The following is a 21,515-nucleotide window of genomic DNA, read 5'->3' as shown; positions in this document are numbered from 1 at the left end:
GAGCATTAGCCTCCCCTGCTGCTATGGGCTGAGTGTGTCTCCCCAGAGGTCCCAGCCCCTGGCAACTCTACATGTGACTGTATTAAGGACAGGCCGTTAAAGACACAATTCTGTTACAACGATGTCTTCCAGGGGACCTAATGAAGCCTCACAGTGCCCTTCCAGGGAGCGGAGGGTTGGAGATGCACACGCAGAGGAGAGGCCTGTGGGGACCTGGGAAGGTGCCATCTGCAAACCAGGAAGAGACGGCGGGAGAAGCCCACCGTGGTTCACAGGCTCCAGTGCGGTGAGGGGAGCGATGTCTGCTGTGTGAGCTGCCCTGTCTGTGATATTTTGTTTCGGGTGCTCCCAAATGCAGTTGCTTTAAACAACTGAAGACCTCACTGTCTCACACGACTTCTGAGGTCTGAGAATTGAGAGGGGCTCGGCTGGGCAGAGTGGCTTAGGGGGACGTTGCCATCAAGCGTCAGCCAGGGCCGAGGTCACCTGAAGGCTGGACTGGGGCTGGGGGAGGCCTGCCTGGGGTCCACCTTGCCCTCTTCCATCAGTGCTGGGAGTCAGGAGGTCTCAGTCCCTACGTGTGGCCCCCACACGTGGCCCCTCCACCGCGCTGTCTGGGTCCTCCCAACAAGGCTGCTGGCTTCCCCTGGAGCAGGAGGCAGGGGCCGAGCCTCCTCACAGCAGTTACCCGCCTCGTGGAACCAGGCCTGACCGGGACTGGGACCCTCCTGGTGCTACCGGCTCAGGATCTGTCCCTGTCTCTGACTTTGGCTTCTTTCTGCCACAGCCACAACTGGCAATTACCAAAGAGAAACCACAAACAACTCTACATAATCTCCCGAATCCCCAAAGCAGCACAGGAGCGCTGGCGGTCTCCAGGCAGATGCCGTCCCAGCCGCAGGCTCCTCCTGTCCCTCACGAGCAGCCCCGGGCACCCCCCTCCACCCCATGGCATTGGGATTCCTGGCTCCCTCCTGATTTGGGTGACTCCAGGATTCCGGGATCATCCTGGCTGGGAGGTGGTGGGTGTTACCTTGGAGTGGGCGAGGAGGGAGTGGGCCCTTCTAATCACCAGGGTGCTGAAGACCCAGTTCCTGGACACGGGGGTGGGGGGTAGGGGTTACAGGCTCAGGAGCTGCCAAGCACTGAGATGAGTCACAGCCACGGGGCCACTTCCCCGCATGGCTCTGCCCACCACTGCCTAGGCTGCTGGACCCACACACGGGGCTCCTGGCCCCTGGGGAGTGACAGCCCCATCCCAGCTAGAGTGTCTCCCCTAAGCTTTGAGGTTCCTGGGTCAGGGAAGGGGCTCCCTGGCAGAACCCCAGGTAGGACACCCTGGGCCAGAGGCCACACTGGCCCCTGGGCTGCCCACAGCACACATAGGGAGAGTCCCCTGAGGAGCAAGGGACAGATCAGGGCGGAGCCAGTGTGGGCAGCACCCTACTGGGGCGACGGCAAGCAGGGCCCCACGGGAGCGCTGGACCACAGGGACATGGGACGGCGTGGGCCGCTCCTGGGTGCAGTTCAGGTGCAGTTCATTGCCCTGGAAGGGTGCAGTGGGAGAATCACCATCTGGGGGTCACTAGAGCTGAAGTTGGAGCCTCCATCAAGGCCCCTCAGGGACAGAAACCACAGACACCCACATCTGGGACAGGGTACAGCACCAAGCTCCCCCGGGCAGTGGTCCCTCACGCCCCTCCCTGGGGAACCCCTCCTTCAGGGGTCCTTCAGCCTGGAGGGGGAGGAAGAAGGGCTTCCTGGGTCCCTCCCCACTCCCAGACCCCCACAGGAGCAGCCACACACAGGGACAGTGACGGGAAAACTCACGTCCCGCTCGGCCCCGTGGGGCCCCACTAAGGGTCAGACCCCAGGCAAGGCCTCAGTGCCAGAAGCTTGTTTGCAGGGGAGGAGGGAGCGCCAAGGAAGCTGGCCGGGCTCCGTGCACCAGCTCCCAGACCCTTCTGGTGACTCGAGGGCACCTCAGGCTGACAGAGCTCCTGGGGAGTCCCACTGTGACCCCTGGGGCCTCTTCCCGCCAGGCCTTGGTGCCCTGGTGCAGGGGCAGTGACCGAGGCCCCAGTCCCAGGACTTCAAAGCAATCCCATACGTGGAGGCCCCGCCAGGCAGCCAGGCATACAGGAGGCACCTAATAAATGCAGACGCTCTTGGAGTGGGGGCAGTAAAGAAAGTAAAGGAAGTCCCCACGCCAGCAGCACGGGTAGTGAGAGCCAAGTGCAGACCCGCCTTCACTGTGGCCAGCGTGCCCTCCCTGCCTCCACGACTGGCCTTGGGGGGTTAATGATGGTGGCCGTGGGGTCCTCAACCCCTCAGGCTCTTCCCCTCCCCTCCTGCCCACTCACCCAGCTCCTGACAGGGCCCCGTAGTCCACTGAGGCCCACGCAGGGAGGATGGGATGTAGGCCACGGCCCTGCTCAGTGGCACCCTGGGCTGGTGGCTGTGGGGGCCTCAGGACAGGGTTCTGGCCAGACCCATCACCTCCGCCTCCTCAATGGCTTCTGTCCACAGCAGTGGCATAGGCCAGCTGAGAAGGTGGGCTCACCACTTCCCACCTGCATGGCGCCAAGCCTCAGCTTCCACACCTGCACCTCCGGGGAGGTTGGGAGTGTGAGAGATGCTATGTGGCCGATGCTGAACTGGCCTAAGGCTAACCATGTGTCCCCTCCCTCCCCTGGCCCTCCAGAACCCAGGGGCCTTCCTAAGACATGGTTTCAATGCCTGTCAGTAGCCTCTGGCTCCCCATTCCTCACAGTCCCCAGACTGGCCCCTCCAGACACCCGAAGGTCACTTCTATGGTCAACAGCCTTGGACCCCCAACCCTGCCAGCCCCATGAGACTTGGAAGAGAGGCCAAGACAGGCTCAGAGGGTGTCGGTCACTGCACCCCAGGAAGCGTCTGCTTGGGACCAGGCAGCCCCAGGACTCCATGTGTCCTTCCCCTCCCCAGAGATTCTGCCCCTCCTCTGCCCAGCCCCACACTGGCTTCCAGGGCTTGGGCAGCTGGGCCATGTTGGCCAGCATCTCAGCCAAGCCCACCCCCTCGCCACCCAGGCTGGCACTGTGCCCTCAGGCCCCAGCAGAGCCCCAGGCTAGGACGTTACAGGCACAGGGGAGCCACCCCACCTTGAAACCCCCACCCTGACCCAGCCACCTCCACACACCCCAGTACTCCCATCCAAAAGCCTGTCCTCTGGAGTTTGAATCCACGTGGACCAGCAGTCATGTCTTCCCTCCCTGAGCCTTCCCTATCCAAAGGAGGGCTGAGTAATTAGGTTGCTATAAACTGGAAATGCTTTTCAGCTGCAGCAGCAGGAGCCAGTGGGTCCAGTCTCCCACCCAGAGCTCACAGCTGCAGTCTGGGCTGCCTGCCTGGTGCCGGCAGAGAGGCCAAGGCCCTGGGAGGAGGGTGGACTGTGAGGGGCCGGGGCATGACTGAGACTCCCCTCCCCTCCCATTCATTGCTTACCAAAGTCAAACATGTGAAGGGATGGACAAATGGACAAATGGACAGATGGATGGATGGGTGGATGGGTGGATGGATGGATGGATGGGCTGGTGGGTGGATGGATGGATAGATGGATGGATGGATGAATGGACAGGTGGATGGATGAGTGGATGGATGGATGGATGGATGGATTGGTGGGTGGACGAATGGATGGATGGATAGGTGGATGGACAAGTGGATGGATGAGTGGATGGATGGATGGACTGGTAGATGAATTAATGGATGGATAGGTGGATGAATGGAAAGATGGATAGATGGATGGACAGGTGTATGGATGAGTGGATGGATGGATGGATGGATTAAAGGATGGATAGGTGGATGGATGGATGCATGGATGAATGGATGGATGGATGGATGCATGGATGGATGGATGGATGGATGGATGGATGGATGGATGGATGGACTGGTGGGTGGTCGAATGGATGGATGGATAGGTGGGTGGACAGGTGGATGGATGAGTGGATGGATGGATGGACTGGTGGATGGATTAATGGATGGATAGGTGGATGAATGGACAGATGGATAGATGGATGGACAGGTGGATGGATGAGTGGATGGATGGATAGGTGGATGGATTAATGGATGGATAGGTGGATGAATGGATGGGTGGATGAATGGATGGATGGATGGATGGATGGATGGATGGATGGATGCATGAATGGATTAATGGATGGATAGGTGGATGAATGGATGGGTGGATGAATGGATGGATGGATGGATGGATGGATGGATGCATGGATGGATGGATGGATAGATGGATGGACTGGTGAATGGATGAGAGGATGGATGGATAGGTGGATGGATTAATGGATGGATAGGTGGATGAATGGATGGGTGGATGAATGGATGGATGGATGGATGGATGGATGGATGCATGGATGCATGGATGGATGGATGGATAGATGGAAGGACTGGTGAATGGATGAGTGGATGGATGGGTGGGTTAATCAACAGTTAACAGGGCCTGGGAGATGGTATCTAGGAGGGCAAAAGTCTTCAACTCCTTTCAAACCCCTGGGATGTGAGATTGTCTTGGGGCAGAACCCCCAGCCTGGGAGCAAGTCAGTCCTTGTCCGTCACTGGAGTGGTCACGGGAGGAGTCACCCTGGCCCTGCCCTTGGACCTGGGGGTGGTTCTACAGGGCACATCCCGTGTAACCAAGACGCTGGCTCTGGCCTCTTCCTGGCAAGGATTTGGAGGTTGGGGCAGCCGCGTCCATCCCCCAATGCTGAGGATGATGGGCAGCAGTCCAGCCCATCTGGAAAATCAGGGTGGACTCTAGTTTCCATCAGCTAGAGGTCCTCCCTGGGCCCTGCCTGTGTGCCCGGTGGCCCTGAGCTGAAGGGTGGCCCCCAAAAGGCGCATCATCCAGAAACTGTGAAGGTAGTGTTATTTGGGGAAAGGGTCTTTGCCGATGTGAGTACATTAAAGATAACTAGATGAGACCACCCTGGACTGGGTGGGCCCCAAATCCTCATACGGTGACCTTGTAAGAGACAACAGTGGGAAAGATGCAGACGCAGAGAAGGCCACGTGAAGACAGGCAGGGCTGGGGCGATGCGTCCACAATCCCAGAACCGCCGGGATGGGCGGCAGCCACCCCAGGGAGCCACTCCCTCAACCTGGGGGTGTAGGCCCCCACCTGGGCATGTTTGCCACCCTAAAGTCCACCACAGCCTGTGCAGTCCCGGCAGCCGACGTGGGGGCCGCTGTGCCCACAGTCCAGGGCAGGTGGTCAGCCCCACACTGCCCACCGAGCACTGCATTGGGTAGCCGAGGCTGGGCACCTGACCTCTCTGAGCCTCAGTTTCCCTATCTGTGTGGTGGAGGTAGTAACTGGTGGAGGCAGAGCCTGGAAGCTGCATCTGAGCCCAGCAACTGGCTGGCACCCAAGACAGCAACTCCCCTCCCTGCCCTGCTCAGCCCTGGGCAGTCCTCAGAGAGGTGGGCTCTGTGGGCGACTAGGGTGGGGGAGGCAGAGAACCCCTGAAATTGTCTCAGCAGCATCAGGGCTCCAGCCCTGGCTCCCACCTGACAAGGAACAGTGTCCCAGACTCTGCCAGGTGACCAGTCTCGCCCTCCAATGGCCATGAGGGACGGAGGCCTCACCCCTCCTCTGAGACCCCATCAGGGACCCCCAGCTTCCCCGGTCTACAAACTTTGGGGAGGAGCAGTTACCTGGCGGGTCCCTGCCTCAGAGGCCACTATTACCAATATTGTTATCCTGTTAACGGGAAGCCACTGGCTCCCACCCGGCAGTGGGATCACAGACTCTGAGCCCACTGTCCATCTGGCCGAAGGGACCACAGACACCCTCGCTGAGCCCTCACACCCAGGCCCTGGCTGAGTCCTGCCAGTGTGGCCTGCAAGGTGGGCAGCCCCAGGCACCCTCCGGCCAGCTCTCGGGTCCAGGTGGTGGGAGCAGAGCCCACTGCCAGCCCTGGCTCACGCCCTTCAGACAGACCCATGCCGGGCAGCAGGGCCAGGCACAAGCAGCACTGGGCAGTGGTCATGCTGGGACCTTGTGATGTGCCGGGTGATGTGATGTGTGTGGGTACCCCCACAACACAGATCCCTGAGGACGCCAGGCACAGAGCCCATGGTGTGGGAACCCACCCTCCGGAGCCCCCTGAGCTCCCCAGGCCTGCCAGCCGCCCCACCCTCTGAGGTCATTTTCCAGCTGGCCCACGCCCACTGGAAAGAGAGCCCAGAACCAGGAGGGCGCCCTCCTCGCCAAGCCGGAGGGGAGCCATGGGGGGCGGGGGAGGTAGTGGGAACCCGACCAGGCGGCAATTTAAACAGGAGGCGCGGTGGCCGCCAGGGAGCGGGCTGTCGGGGGGCCTCATGGCAGGGTGCTCAGGCCGGGAGGAGCCAGGGGCCTGGAGCTGGCTGTGCTCAAGGACAGGCTCCCTCGGAGGCCTCACTGACACGGCGGGGGTGGGGTCTGCGGTGAGAGACGCCAGCCAGGGCCGGCAGCAGCCCTGAGCCCTCCTGTGGCCTCAGTCTGGGCCCCTCCCCCATCCCCATTTTACAGATGCGGGAACTCGTGCACATGGAAGATCCCAGCTGTGGCGTGACCCACATTCAAGCCCAGTGGGCTGTGCCCGGCTGCGTCCATGCACAGGGCCAGCCTTGGGGACCGATCCAGAGCCGAAGTGGCTGGACCATGCATCTGTCCTGGGGCTGCAGGGACCACCCCCCACTACAGGACACCTTGAGATGCCAGAAATGCATTCTCTCTCCTCGCTGGGGTCCGGAAACTCCAAATCAAGTGCTGTTCCGAAGCCTCCTGCGGCTCCCAGCTTTAGGCGCTGCCTGCATCCCAGGCTCATGCTCATCACTCCAGGGTCCTCGGCCGGCGTCTGCCTGTCTCTCTCTCCTCTTCTTTTTTATTATTTTTTGAGATGGAGTCTTGCTCTGTCGCCCAGGCTGGAGGGCAGTGGTGTGATCTCGGCTCACTACAAACTCTGCTTCCTGGGTTCATGCCATTCTCCTGCCTCAGCCTCCTGAGTAAATGGCACTACAGGCGCCCGCCACCATGCCCGGATAATTTTTTGTATTTTAGTAGAGACGGGATTTCACCATGTTGGTCAGGCTGGTCTTGATCTCCTGACCTCGTGATCCACCCACCTCAGCCTCCCAAAGAGCAGGGATTACAGGCGTGAGCCATCGCGCCTGGTCTCTCTCCTTTTCTTATAGAGACAGGTCCCTGGAGTCGGGGCCACCCTGACCCTGAATGCGTGCCCCTGCCTTGATTACGTCTGCGAAGACCCCGCCTAGGCCGTGTTCTAAGGTTTTGTGTGGATGTGGATGTTGGGGGCTCAACGCAGCACCCAGGGAGAGCTGGAGCCCTGAGGCCTCGAGCCGGCCCGCCGTGGGCCACATCAGGAAAATAGGCAGTGTCTCCTGGGCCTGGGAGCACAGGCTGGGGGGACCAGTAGCCCAGGGTCCCAAGGCTGGACTGCAGTCGAGGCACCTGGCGGGCAGTGGGCTGCTAAGCCCAGGGTAGGGGGAGAGTGGGCAGGACACCCGCAGCCCCGCAGCCTCACTCCCCGTGCAGCCCAGCAGCAGGGAGCCCCCAGTGGGGGCTTGAGGATTGAGCGGTGCCCGGGGAAGGGAGCAGGGAGGAGGTGGGGTGGGTCCTGGGGTCCCAGTAACAACACTCAGTGGCAGGAGGTTGGGGAGGCAGCTGCAGGCCCCAGAGGGGGCGGCCAGGAGAGTCTGGGGACAGTGAACCAGAGTCCGGAGTCGGCCTCCCTGGTGACCGGCAGCCTCGGTGGTGACCGGAAACAGCCAGGTCCACCCTCCCAGCGGTGAGAAGAGGATGGGTGGGGCCGGGGCTCCACTCTGGGGAAGGGGGCCGAGGCCTCCAGAGGCCTGTCCGGGTGGGCTGGGGCAGGGGCTGCGTCTGGCAGGCGGCAGGCTGCAGGCTGCAGACGTCCTCCCGGGGCTCCACAGCAATGGGCTGAGAGGAAGCAGCAGTGCATGCTGGAACGTGGCCCTAGGCCCCCGCACCCGCACAGAGCATCCCAGGACCCCGGTCCCAGGCTCTGCAGGAAGAGGGGCCATCTGTTTTCTGTCGGGCAGACGGTCGAGGGGCCGCCTCTCCCAGGTGGGAGGCTCTGCAAACCAGCCGCCTGCCTCGACGGGAACGTGAGGAAATGGCGGGAGCGGGGCCGGCAGCACTGAGGTCAGGGCGGGTTCCCCTCCATCCTCCTCGGCTGCCCCCATGGGCACAGTCCACATCCCCGCCCTGCGGTCAGGAAGCTGAGCCTTCCGGCAGGTCCCAGGTGCCCGTGGCTCAGTCCCAGCCCCCGCTCCCACCAGCCGCACCAGCTTCTCAGCCTTGCCTCAGATGAGCTGGTCCCTGGGCAGGGTCTTGGATACGGTGTCCAGCGGCCTCTCAGGGGCCCCTAGGCCCTCCCACTCTTGCTCTGTGGTTGCCGGGAGAAGAGCTCGGTGGGGCATCCTGGAGGGGCCAGAGCTTCCATCCAAGCAGGAGAGTGTGGGGGGTGGGGTAGGGGTCCCCAGCCAGGATTGGGGGGCACGGCTCCGGGGAAACGGTGCAACCGCTGTGGGACCCGTGTGGAGTTCCTCAGACAGCCACGCAGAATCTTCACACGTGTGGGCCTGTGCCCTGAGGAGCTAAAGGCCGACGCAGACACCGCGATCACTGCAGCTCCATTCACAGGAGCCGGGCCAGGGATGGGACTTCATGGGAAGGGAAATACCAGTACAGAGAAACCAAACTCCCAACGGGACCCAAGCAGCCACAGAAGGGCTTCGTTTTCTCCTTTCGCCCGTGGAAATTCTCCATCGTTTCCACCGTGGGATGGAGGCACCTGCTGCTCCTGTGGGAGGTGGGGCCCGCCGGACCCCCGGGGACCCTCGGCAGCACCACGCCGGCCTCTGCCACCCAGTGTCCAGTGGCCGGGCCTGCTCTGGCCAGCAGGGCCCCAGACCAACCGGCCCCACCTCCCTCCTCCCCCGAGAGCAGGCTGGGGTCTCTGGCTTTCGGGAAGGGCCTGGTCCAATGTCCTCACCTTGCCCATCCGTAAAAGAATATAATAGCTGACATTATTGTATTTAATAATTATTATAATAATTATATTTAATAGCTAATAGAATGCCAGCCGCCGTGAGAAAGAAGTCATTCACTACGGTGATGTGGTCAGCAGTGCCTGGCCTGCGTGTGCTTAGGGACGGAAGCACGCCACCCTCCCTGCTCCCACCACCGTCACTGTTGTCACTGTCATTTGGAAACTTCCAGAACTCACAGCCCACGGGGGAAAAAATAGCGCAAGAACAACTGTTCCCTGAGGCAGGCGTTGATATCTGAAATAAATTTGCATCCGTGTTCACTGTAACGCGTTCCCAGAATGTGAACAAAAGGGAGATTTTCTGTGATCTCCCGCCGAGGATTTTGAGCGTGTCTGAGGATGGGTTTTCCCTGACGCAGGCTGCATCCGGCTCAGCCCCCAGCCCCCTCTCCCCCGCGGGTGGCTTTGGGCAGGTGTCTGGGCCTCCCAGAACCTCCGTGGTCAGGTGGGAGATGAGACCGTGCAGCAGGTCCCCGGGCCGGTGGGTCACTCAGGGTGTGCGAGTACGGAGAGCCGTGCCACATGGTTCGGGATTAGTGAGCTCCAGCGGTCGGGATGGAGGGTGGTGCGTGGCCTGAGAGGCTGTTCCAGCCGTACCCGGGCAGCATCTCCAGGCAGAGGCGCATTCCTCTCTTAGGGCTGCTGTGGCAAATAACCACACACTGGGTGACCTCAAACCACACAAATCCCTGCTCTCCCAGCTCCGGAGGCTGGAATCAAAGCCACAGTGTCAGCCGGGCTGTGCGTCCTGCGAGGTTCCTTAGGGGTCCTCCTGCCTCTCCTGGTTTCTGGCGGCTGCCACTGTCCTGGGAGGTCCTGGCTGGTAGCTGCCTCGCTCCAGTCTCTGCCTCCATCTGTGCTTGGCCTCCCTGGACCTGTGTCACCTCCTCTCCTCCTAAGGACCCAGTCACTGGATCCACGCCCACTCTCAGCCAATATGACCTTAATGCTACCAATTACACCTGCGAAGGCCCCGCTTCCGAACACGCTCCCGTCCACAGGCACGCTGGGGTGAGGACCCTGGCACACGGCAGCACCCATCCGTGCACCCAGCAAGCAGAACAGAAGCCGCCCCCACTGCCGCACGTGGGCTGCACCGGCCCCGTTAGCTGCCGCGGTGCAGGGGACCTGGCGTGGGGACCGGCTGCGTCCTTGGCCCACTGGGCAGGACCCCCTTACCACTGCCTTGCGGACAGACTCCAGCCTGGGAGTGGTGCTGGCAGCCTGCGGGGCGGGGGCCTGTCACCACGGCAACGAGGGATCGCCCCCACATTGCCTGAGCGCTGTCAGGGCCTGGAGCAGCTCCAGAAACAGAACTCCAGCCACGAATCCGAGCTCCATGGGCAACTGCGAATGTTCTGGTGTCCACACCGAAGAAGATGAAATAGAAGACGTGAAATTCAAGTTCATGCTAATATTTCACTTCGCCCAATTTATCCACAATGTTATCATGGCGGCGTGCCATCAATATAAAAATCATGAATGAGATGCTTACATTCTTTAAACAGCAGCTCTGTTGAGATGTGATGCACACAGCACACCGCCCAGCCACGGAAGCAGGCAGCTGGAGGGGCCTTTGCCGTATTCGCGGGGCTGTGCAAACGTCTTCACAGTTGCTTTCAGAACATTTTTATCACCACAAAGACAGTCCCCCCAACCACCAGTCACTCCCACCCCTCCCCAGCCCCCACCAACCAGCGGGCTCCGTTCTGTCTCCGGACTTTCCTGCTCTGCACCTGTCGTGTAAATGGAGTCGCCATGTGCGTCCTTTTGTGTCTGGCTCGTGTCACAGCACGCCATGTTTCCAGGACTCATCCGGGGGGTGTCCGTACATCTTTCCCTTTTATGGCTGCATGATACAGCCAGTTGGCCGCGTCCGTGGGCTCCACTTTTGGGGATTCCACCAACTTCAGATGGAAAATATATCTTTTGGTGGATGACTGCGTCTGTGCTGAACACGGACAGACATTTTTATTGTTGCTGTTTCCCAAGCCACACAGTGTGAAAACGGCGTCTGCACGTGTGCCTGGCATCACAGTCCGCACATGATGTAAAGTGCCAGTTGCACGCGCAGTCGCACTCTCCACACCAGAGACCTCAGCACCCTCCAAGTCAGGGACCTTAGCACCGTCCAAGTCAGGGACCTCAGCACCCGTGGACCCTGGTGTCCTCCTGGGTCTGAAACCGATACTGAGGGACGATGGATGCCGCCATATTTTTTTTTTTTTTTTTTTTTTTTGCATTTTGGCAGTTCGTGGAGACACTGGCCGGCCACATTACCTGGTCTCAGCATCGTGGTGGAGCCGGAGCTCTGTGAACACCCAGGCAGCACAGGGCTCCAGCCCGAGCCTCAGCAGGCGACGGCTGACCCCAGCAGTACCTTGAGGAGACCGTATTGCAGCCAGGAAGAGTCAAAGCCTCTGGCTTCCAAGAGGAAAGAAAGTTAGCTGCCCTGCAGAGACGTTTTCTAACCGGCTACTCATGTGTAGTTTTTTTTTTTTTTTTTTTTTTTTTTTTAGACGGAGTCTCGCTCTGTTGCCCAGGCTGGAGTGCAGTGGTGTGATCTCGGCTCACCGCAAGCTCTGCCTCCCGGGTTCAAGCAGTTCTCCTGCCTCAGCCTCCCAAGTAGCTGGGACTACAGGCGCCCGCCACCGCGCCTGGCTAATTTTTGTATTTTCAGTAGAGACGGGGGTGGTTCACTGTGTTGGCCAGACCGATCTCGAACTCCTGACCTCAGGTCATCCGCCCACCTTGGCCTCCCAAAGTGCTGGGTTACGGGTGTGAGCCAGTGCACCTGGACTTGTGTGCGGTTTTCTAAACAGAACGAGCTGTAAGGTTTCGGGGAAGCACAGGAGGAAACATTCTGGATCTTGTGGGGTGGCATAAACACCCGCCCCGTTAGCTACCGTGGTGCAGGGCCCGGCGTGGGGACTGGCTGCATCCTTGGCCTGCCCCCTCTGCCCTCACTGTCCCTTCCCCAGGTTCCTTTTGTGCTGGGCAGTGGCCATCTCCATGGTGACGACAGGGCAAAGGGGACCTTCTCAGGGGTATCAGGCGTCCAGGGCTGGGAGCTGCTGTCAGCTGAGCCCCAGCTGTGATGGGACATCACCTATCGGGTGGCACCCGCTCCTCTCCTGGGGCCCTGCCAGGGAGCAAAGAAGGGGCAGCGGTGGGAGTCAGGATGGAGCCGCGTCTCCACCGACAATGGCTGGCAGCCGTGCACTGCCTCCTCTGAGCCCACAGCCGGACCCCCAGAACATGAAGGCCTTGAGGAATTACCATCTCCCTGACCCCCAGTGATGTGTGTGGCTGCCAGTGGGGGCCAGCCTGGGCAGGAGCTGACTCGGCTGACATCCCCGTAGTCCTTTTAGATTGTAGATGCCACCTCCTTTCCAGACAGGGAAACTGAGGCACGGAGGAACAGACCATTGTTCGGGGTCACCCTGCCTGAAAGGGCAGGGCTGGGGCTCCCCCACTCCAACTTCGCAAGCGTGAAGGTTCATCACACATGGGGTGCCTCGAGGGCCCGAACCCCAAGGGCGCTCCTCCTGCTCCCGTGGCCAGAGTGGACTGGCCAGGCTCGGGAAAGTCAGGTCCTCTTTTCAGCCTCTGCTCATGGTTAGAAGAACCTACGCTGTGGAGCCGGGAGGACTCAGACCCCGAGACTGGGATTAGCTCCAGGGACTTAGAGATTTCTGACCACCCCAGTTGGGTCCCAGACGCACCTTCCTCCGAGGCTGCCTCCCTCAAGGGCCACCCGACCACGGGACACCACCCAGAACCGGAGGAGGAGCCAGGACCCTGGGACTCGGGGAGACTGTGATCTGGGGATAGACGTGCGCAGAGAACATGCCTGGCAGCTCCGGCCTAAACACACATCCAACCGCTTCCTAAACCTGTCCAGCAGACCTCAGAGCCAAAGCCCACGCCGGCCACACGGGTGCCAGAAGCCCAGACCCCGACTTCTCTGGAGGGGCCGTAAGTGTAACTCCAACCAGCAAAGGCCTTTCTTGCTGGAACCTACAGCATCTTGCTGTGACCTGAGGGACCGGGGGGAGTGGGTGTGGTGCCCAAGATGGTTTCTCCCGTCCTGGCCCAGATGTTTCCCCCGCCTTTCACAGACGGGAAACTGAGGTACAGAGGCCTGGCCGCTGCTGCAGGGTCTCCCCAGCCTGGCATCGTGGGGCTGGGACTTGGACCCAGGGTTCTCCCAGCCAGGTCTTCTCTGCCTGCTAATTAATATTCGTAACATCACTGCCCGGACCCCTCCCTAGGCTGGCACCGCCCCATGTCCCCTGCCTCCCTCCCTAGGCTGGCACCGCCCTGTGTCCCCTGCCCCCTCCCTAGGCTGGCACCGCCCCGTGTCCCCTGCCCTCCGGGAGGCCGAAGTAGTGGCTTCTGCTCTGCCCACTTCACAGATGTAGGTGCTGGGACTTGGAGGAGCAGGAAGGGGTCTGCCGAGGACACCAGCTTGGAGGCGGGTTCCAACCACACCCCCCTCCTGGCCCCTGTGTCGGGAATGGACTTGGTTGATGGGGACTTCCCCTCATTGTGATGGGAAGGACCCCATGGGGACCAGGAAACTGAGGCACAGGGGAGGGTGTGGCCTGCTCTAAGTCACTCCCCACCAAGCCTCAGCTGGTGCCGCTCAGCCTGCAGCCCCCGGCAGCCCCACCACACCTAGCCCTCTCTCTGCCCGCGCTTGGGCCAGGGCCCAAGACTCTCCAGGCAGCTCGCCCACCAGGCCCAGGCGGCAGCCTGAACCTGAGCCTCTGTGCCTACGTGAGACTTGGCACCCGTCAGACCCAGACTCCCTCAGGTGGAGGCTCCTCCAGCCGCACTGTCTTCCCCCAGGAAGCAGGAACCAGCGTGTCCTGGCCTCGGGCACCTGGGTCCTCAGCCCGTTCAGCTCCGTCTGGCCATCCCGATAGGGAGACGCTGCGTAGCTTCTCAGGGACTCCAGACGTTGCCCTAGGGATCCTGCCTGTGTGCCTGGGTGGGCCGGGCAGACCCATCACGCTGGAATCGGAAGGAAGCTCCTTGCAGAGGGTATCTTGGCTGCTGGCCAAGCAGATTCCAAGGGTGTTTTCCAGGCAAATCAGGAAGTGGGATCGGTGCCTTCATCCAGCCCCCAGGAGGGCCCCCACCTGGCTCCCTCCCCTGTGAGAGAACCGAACGGCCCCCAGCTGCAGGTCCCACAGAGCAGCACTCAGGCCTTCCTCCCCTGGTCAGCCAGCCCTGGCCAGCTCCTCAGAAAAGAAAAACCAGCTTATACTTCACCAGGGTCTCTGACAGCTAGACTCCGAGCCTGCAGCCCTCACAGTCCGGCCACAGGTGCCCAGCTGGGGAGGGGACAGGAACGGGTGCCACGGGGGTGCAGGAGCAGCTGGGGCTGTGCCCAGGTGTGGGAGGGGCCAGATCACAGGGGGTGCTTACACTTGAGCTGCCAGACTCCCGGGGGACGTGTGGAGACCCCCACTCTGTAGGGAAGACAGGGACCCAGGGTGACGTGTGGAGACCTCCACTCCCTAGGGAAGACAGGGACCCGGGGTGAGCAAGGTGCTGATGGGGTCCAGGACCCAGCCAAGAGGTCGAAGCCACTGTGAGTCCAATTCCAGGACTTGGGCCAGGAAGGGCTGGGCCGCTGGCCAGGGTGGGGACGGCTCAAAGGCAGGTGGACCCCAAAGTCCTCCTGTGGCCTGTCGTTGGCTCTCAGCTGCTGCAGAGAGACTCCCCGTCCTCTCTCTGTGTCCAAGCACTGCTGCGAGCCCAAGGCAGGCCCCGGCTCCACCCGGACCACGCCCCTGCGGCCCTGCCATGCCCTCCACGGCAGCCCCACCAGGCAGGCAGGGCCCCCTCCGTAGCCCAGCGCATCATTCCAGCCAGGAAAACCCCACGTCCCTCCTTTGCCGGGGAATTTGCAGAAGCAGAAGTTTGCTCAGATACCTCGAAACCCCCGGCGAGGGTCACGCTGGGGTGAGGGCTGCAGGCCTTTGCTCCCAAGTTCCCCGTGGGCCTCAGGAACGGACGCCTGGCAAGCAAATTCCGGGAGCTCCCAGCTCCCAGGCTCAGAGGTGAGAGAGGGGTCTCCAGGCGGGTTTCGACAGCACAGCCCGGCTTTTCTTCCCGGGTGTGGGGACACCAGGCTGTGGGGGCAAGGCCGGAGGAGGTGGGGGCAGGCGCAGCCCCTGTCTGCTGTGTAACTTGGGCGAGTCACTTCTCCTCCCTGAGGCCGGGCTCCCGCCTCCACCTGGGTCCCTCTCCCGACTCTCGGGCAGCATCCACAGGGGCGGCTGCCATGCTTCCCTGCGCCCCGCCTGCCTGCTGGGAGTGGGCCTTGGCCCTTGCTAATCTATCAGCCCCTGGCGTGGGCTGGGACGGGGCTTCCCCCGCCCCTGCCCCTCTGGGCCGTGTCTGGCTCCAAACAGTCAAGGAATAATGGACGTTCACATGGAGCCGATAAAAAGCCCCTCCTAGGGTGACCCCTCATCAGGCCGGAGCCAGGGCCAGAGGTCAAACTCATTAGCTCAGAAAGCATCTGCTGCCCCCACTCCTGTCCCCAGGACGTCTGCAGGCCCTGGTGCCCGCTGGCTTTGTGGGGTGACCGGAGGTGACAGAAGGGAGGTGAGAAGTCTGGTCCCCTCCAAGGCTCTCCCCCTGCCATGGGTGGGGTGAGCCTCCCCACCCCCTGCCCTTACTCCCCTGCCTTCCCCCCACCCTCGTGCTATGAAAGGCTCCCCCGCCCGGGCTGCTGCCCTCAGGCCCCTTAGCCTGCCTGGTCCCCCTCTCCCCCCAGCCCTCTGAGCAGCACACACTCACACGCTTCCCTGTGTGCCAGGATGGCGCAGAGCGGCCAGTGGGCTGCAGGTGCCCCCAGAGAAACGTCCCTGTGCCCAGCAGCCCCTTAGGGTTTGTATTCTGGGGCCCGAGGGCAGCCAGAATGGGTCCTGCAGGTGGAGAGGGACTGTGGGGGATGCATTTTTCTGGGAGGGGTCTGCTGGTTCCTGGGACATCGGGAAGCTGGCCACTGCCCCAGAGGTGGCCTGGAGGGATCTTCTGCAGACAGCTGCTCTGCCTCCCCTCTGGCTGTGTTCTCCCCTGCAGATCCCGGAAGGGGCAGCTTACAAGGCATGGAGTCAGCTCCGTTGCGGCCCGTGGTCCTCACATATCTGGCCAACAGGCGAACCCACAGGGCCATCACCTCTGCTACCCGATGGCCTGACAGGGAGCTCTCGGCCGTGTCCCGGCCAAACCCAGTGCCTCCAGACACCAGCAAAACAGCCACGTGCACCCCGGCTATCAGCCACATGCATCTGACACTCTCAGACCAGGCCTGCAGAGCTTGGGGAGAAGGTTCCAGGACCATTGCAGCAGGAAGCTGGCCAGAAAGGCGGCCCGACAGAAAGTCACGGCTGCCAGACACCCAAAGGCACCTCGAAAGAGAAAGTCCACGGGGCAGGGCCCAGGCAAGTTGAGGGGCCGCAAAGCCCAGCTGCAAAGAGGGGCCCCCATTCGCGAGGCCTGCAGGGGCCTCTGCCCTCCATCGCCTTCCCTCGGGGCTCCGATGGGTTTGCCATTTCCTAGCACGTGGATGGGAAAGGGCCCGTGGGCTGGGGGTGACCGGATGGTGAGGGGTCAGGACACCGCCTGTGGGGGTGGCCTTCCGGCTCAACTCAGCCGAGACGCCAGCGCAGGGCCAGGGCCAGGGCTGCTGCCGGCCGGACACCCGCGCTGTGAGGCGCTCCTCGCCCCGGGGCTTCATCTGCCCTTGCCGGAGCCTTCCCGGCTGGCTGATTTGCGGCAGACTTAATCCCGCACTAATTAGATTTCTGCGCTGGTGATGAAAGGGCTCCGTGCGTGCCAGCCCGCTGGCCGGCCCAGCCCACTGCTTGTTTTGCACAGAATTTTAATTGTTTCCAAATTAATCCTCGGAATCGAGTGAGCTCAGCACAGATAAGCCAGCTGCAGGGAGGGCAGAGTGCCGCGTTCCCATCTTCCCAGCCAGTGCGGCCGCCGCTCCCGTGGGGTGGCACGGGGAGGCCGCCTTCGGACATGACGCGATCGCCCAACAATGTCCCGCGCCTCTTCCCGCTCAGCGGCTCCGAGAGCCCCGCCAGGCGCCCGGCTCTCGGGGAGTTTTCCTTCTGTTTGCTCTTGGCTCAGCTTCCCTCTTAATCCTATTTTCGCCAGTTTCTATCCAATTTAAGACAGCTCCTGTAAGTCAAAATTAATTACCCCGTGTGCTTCCAGCCCTGTGGTCTCGCTGCTCACCGTTCCTGCAGCTTGGGGCTGGGCTCCAAAAGGAGGAGGGGAACACACCCCCGATGTGAGGGGGGCTGTGGGGCCCCACCCCCGAACCAGACTGAAGGGGTGAGGTCCCCACTCCACATTTCGAAGGACCAGCCTCCTCCATCAGGAAGTCCTCCCTGACTGCCTCAATCTTCCTGAGCTCCCCTGACAGCTAATGTTGGGCACGGTCTTCCCACCACACCTGTGCCTGCCCATGCCCACATCCACACGTGTGTCTACCCAGCTCACCAAGGGCCTGGCTCCTTGCAAAATGTGTTCAGCCACATAGAAATGAATAAAGGTGAGGCACAGCGGCTCACGCCGCTAATGCCAGCACTTTGGGAGGCCAAGGCAGGGTTGTTTGAGCCCAGAAGTTTGAGACCAACCTGAACAACAGAGCAAGACCCCATCACCACAAAGAATACAAACATTAGCTGGGTGTGGCGGTGTGCACCTGGAGCCCTGACTACCCGGGTGGCTGGGGCAGGAGGATGGCTGAGCCCAGGGAGGTCAGGGCTATAGGGAGCGGTGATGACACCACCACACTCTAGCTGGGGGAGTGACAAAGGGAGACCCTGTCTCGAAAAAAGAAAGTAAATAAATAAGGATACCAAAAGCAATAAAAGGCAGCACAAGATATAGAGAGATACTTGAAGTTAAAGACTTTTTGTGCCTCACAGGCCACCATCAAGAAAGCAAAAAGACGACCCACCCAATGGGGGGAATATTTGCCCATCATTTCTCTGATAAGGGTATATATAATATCCATAATACATAAAGAGCCCTTACAACTCAACAGTAAAGGCTGGGCGCGGTGGCTCACACCTGTCATCCCAGCACTTTGGGAGGCCAAGGCGGGTGGATCACCTGAGGTCAGGAGTTCAAGACCAGCCGGCCAACATGGGGAAACCCCATGTGTACTAAAAGTATAAAACTTAGCCGGGTGTGGTGGCAGGTGCTTGTAATCCCAGCTACTCGGGGAGGCTGAGGCAGGAGAATCACTTAAGCCCAGGAGGTAGAAATTGCAGTGAGCCGAGATGGTGCTATTGTACTCCAGCCTGGGCAACAAGAGCGAAACTCCGTCTCAAAAAAGAAAAAAGGAAAAAAGAAAAAAACAGTAAAAACACAAGTCACCTAATTTAAAATAGCAAAGGATGGAAATAGACATTTCTCCAAGAAGATACACTAGGGGCTAACAAGCTCATGAAAAGATGCAAAGATGCTCCATGTCACCAGCCACCCGGGAAACCCGGATCAAAGCCACAGTGAGAGGCCACGTCACACCGGTGAGGATGCTTACGGTCAGGAAAACCAGGATGTCGGTGTTGGTGAGGATGCGGAGAAACAAGGCCTCATGCACTGCTGGTGGGAAAGGAGAGTGAGGCAGACAGTTTGGAAAACGGTGTAATAGTTCCTCAAAAGTCGGAACCTAGAATTAACCCATGACCTGGCAATTCCAATCCTGGCCGTCTACCCAATATAAGTGAAATTATATGTCCACACACAAATTTATATATGGATGTTCGTAGCACTATTCACAATGGCCAAAAAAAAAAAAGGAAAGCCTCCCAAACAGCCACTAGCAATCGGATGGGTAGATGGCGTACAGGTCACCCAAGCAGCGGGACACTAGCCTCGCAGAGGAACGAGATTCTGACCCTCGCTACCAGGTGGATGAACCTTAAAAACATGAGCTCCGTGGGCGAAGCCAGACACAAAAGGCCCCACATCGTGTGACCCCATTTACGTGAAATGTCTCAAATAGGCAAACCCGTAGTGACAGAAAACAGATTGGTGTTTGTCTAGGGCTGGGGGAATCGGGCGTGGGAGGCCACGGAAATGATGGCTAAAGGTTCTGTGATTTCTTCTGGAAAGTGATAAAATGTTCTAAAATGGATCATGCTTAGTTCGCACCGCATGCCGGCATCAAAACCTCCCGTGTGCCCCCTAAATATAATACCTACTGTGTATCTGCAAAACTTAAAAACGAGATAAAATTGATGGTGATATGGTTACACAATCCCAGTACATTTAGTGGGTGTGCTAAAATCATCGAGTTGTACGTTTTAAAATGGTGAATCTCATGTGAATTATGTCTAAGAAACAAAATTATGAAAAAATTAATAAAGAGCAAACAAGGAAAGAAAAAAAATGCCAAAGAAACTACAAAGTTCAGAGAGTGCCCAGAACCCTAAAGAGAGGCAGCCAGTGCCAGGGCAGGTAACACTCTGCACAGAGCTTCCTGGCAGGCAAAGCAAAGATGGAAACACCCACAGTATGGTAGGCTGTGGGGTCCCATTTGTTGACGATTCACTCCACTGAGTGTGTCCAGGTGTTTGTCAGGTGTCAACTCGGCTAATCCCAACAAGGTCCGGGCAGGAGGAGGGCTACGTAGATGGGGAAACTGAGGCAGGCCCAAGGTCACCAGTTGATACACAGCAGAAGCCAGACCAGCACCTCAGTAGTTGGGATTAGAGCCTTTGCTCCCAGCCCTGTGAGGTGTCCCCACCCCACCCACCTGCCTGTTTCAGGGTCTTATTCCCTGGGAGGTAGATGTCACTCCCCAGGATGTCACCCCCTGCAGGGGCCACCGCATGCTCCCTCTTTCCAACCCAGGGCCCTCTGTAGCCTGTTCTTTTTTTTTTTTTTTTTTTTTTGAGAGAGAGTCTCACTCTGTTGCCCAGACTGGAGCGCAGTGGTGTGATCGGCTCACTGCAACCTCTGCCTCCTGGGTTCAAGATTCTCCTTGTTCAGCCTCCCGAGTAGCTGAGATTACAAGCACTTCCCACCACACCGGCTAATTTTTGAATTTTTAGTAGAGACAGGGTTTCACCAGGTTGGCCAGGCTGGTCTCCGACTCCCAACCTCAGGTGATCCACCCGCCTCGGCCTCCCAAAGTGCTGGGATTACAGGTGTGCGCCACCGTGCCTGGCCTGCAGCCTGCTCTTAAGTTCAAGGGGACACCGCTGTGGGTGACCCTATCAGACCAGGCCTGCAGAGCTTCGGGAGCGGGTTCAGGGATCATTGCAGCGGGAAGCTGGCCAGAGAGGCCCTTTCCAGCAACTACCATGACTAAAATCTGAAAAATATTTCAAGCCACAAGGATTTTATGAACGTGAGGGCCAGGAATGGGTCTGGGAGCTTGTTGGTGGCCTGGCTGGGGAGACCCCGGTCTCCCACGAAGGCTGTATAATACAGGGCAGAGGCACGCGGCCTATGAGTCTGGGCACACGGCTGTCTCTCTGAGGCCAGCTGCTGGAGGAGGCCTGTCCCTGGGTGGACATCAGCAGGCGGAGAGGGCTTCGAGTGACCACGGTTCCCAGGGCCAGCCCTGCACGGAAGCCCCTCAGACCCACAGCTCAAAGCGGAAGGGCGTGGGGGCCTCGGCCAAGCCCCTGCTCCCTCGAGTACAGCCCCGCCCTGTCCACCTCTTGTCGGTTCTTCCGGAACCCTCTGCAGTGGACCCTACACCAGCATCTCACACACCAGCATCTCCCGGGGCCTGCAGGAATGTGCTCCCGCCGGGTCAGCTGGCTTAGACTGGGCGACAAGAGTTCTCTGTGTGTGTGTGAGTGTGTGTGTGTGTGTGTGTGTGTGTGTGTGTGTGTCTGGGGATGGGGACTGAGGCCTGGGGACTATCTTGGGGGTGCTGGGGCTCTAGAGATCCACGGGAAACAGTGGGCTGGGTGTACTCTCCTGTCCTGCTGCAGGCCTTGAGGGCTACAGTCCTTGCCGACCCTGGCACAAGCTGCTGGCCTGCCTTCTGCTCTAAGCAGACGTGGGGGTGGGTGGCATCGGGCCACGGAGAGTGGGCTGGACCCAACACACACAGCCTCCAACCCGGGGCAGCCTCCCAGGGGGAGCCGGAGCCACCTCCGGCCCTCGCCACGTCACCTCTGGCATCGGGACTGGCCAGGCCACATCCTCTCCAGACCTGGCCATCCTTCGCTGCAACCTCGGAGAAGCCACCCTCCTCCTCACCAGGCAGCACCTGTCCTGAGGAGCCCTGCATCCCACTCACCTCCAGCCTGGCTGGGACAGGGAGATGACTCCGGGCCAGAGGAGCTGGCCCTCCCCGCACAGGCCCTGCTCAGGGCAGGG

Source organism: Rhinopithecus bieti, unplaced genomic scaffold, assembly GCF_001698545.2.
Source record: "Rhinopithecus bieti isolate Rb0 unplaced genomic scaffold, ASM169854v2 scaffold_47707, whole genome shotgun sequence".
NCBI lineage: Eukaryota > Metazoa > Chordata > Mammalia > Primates > Cercopithecidae > Rhinopithecus > Rhinopithecus bieti.
This window is presented reverse-complemented; position numbering follows the sequence as displayed.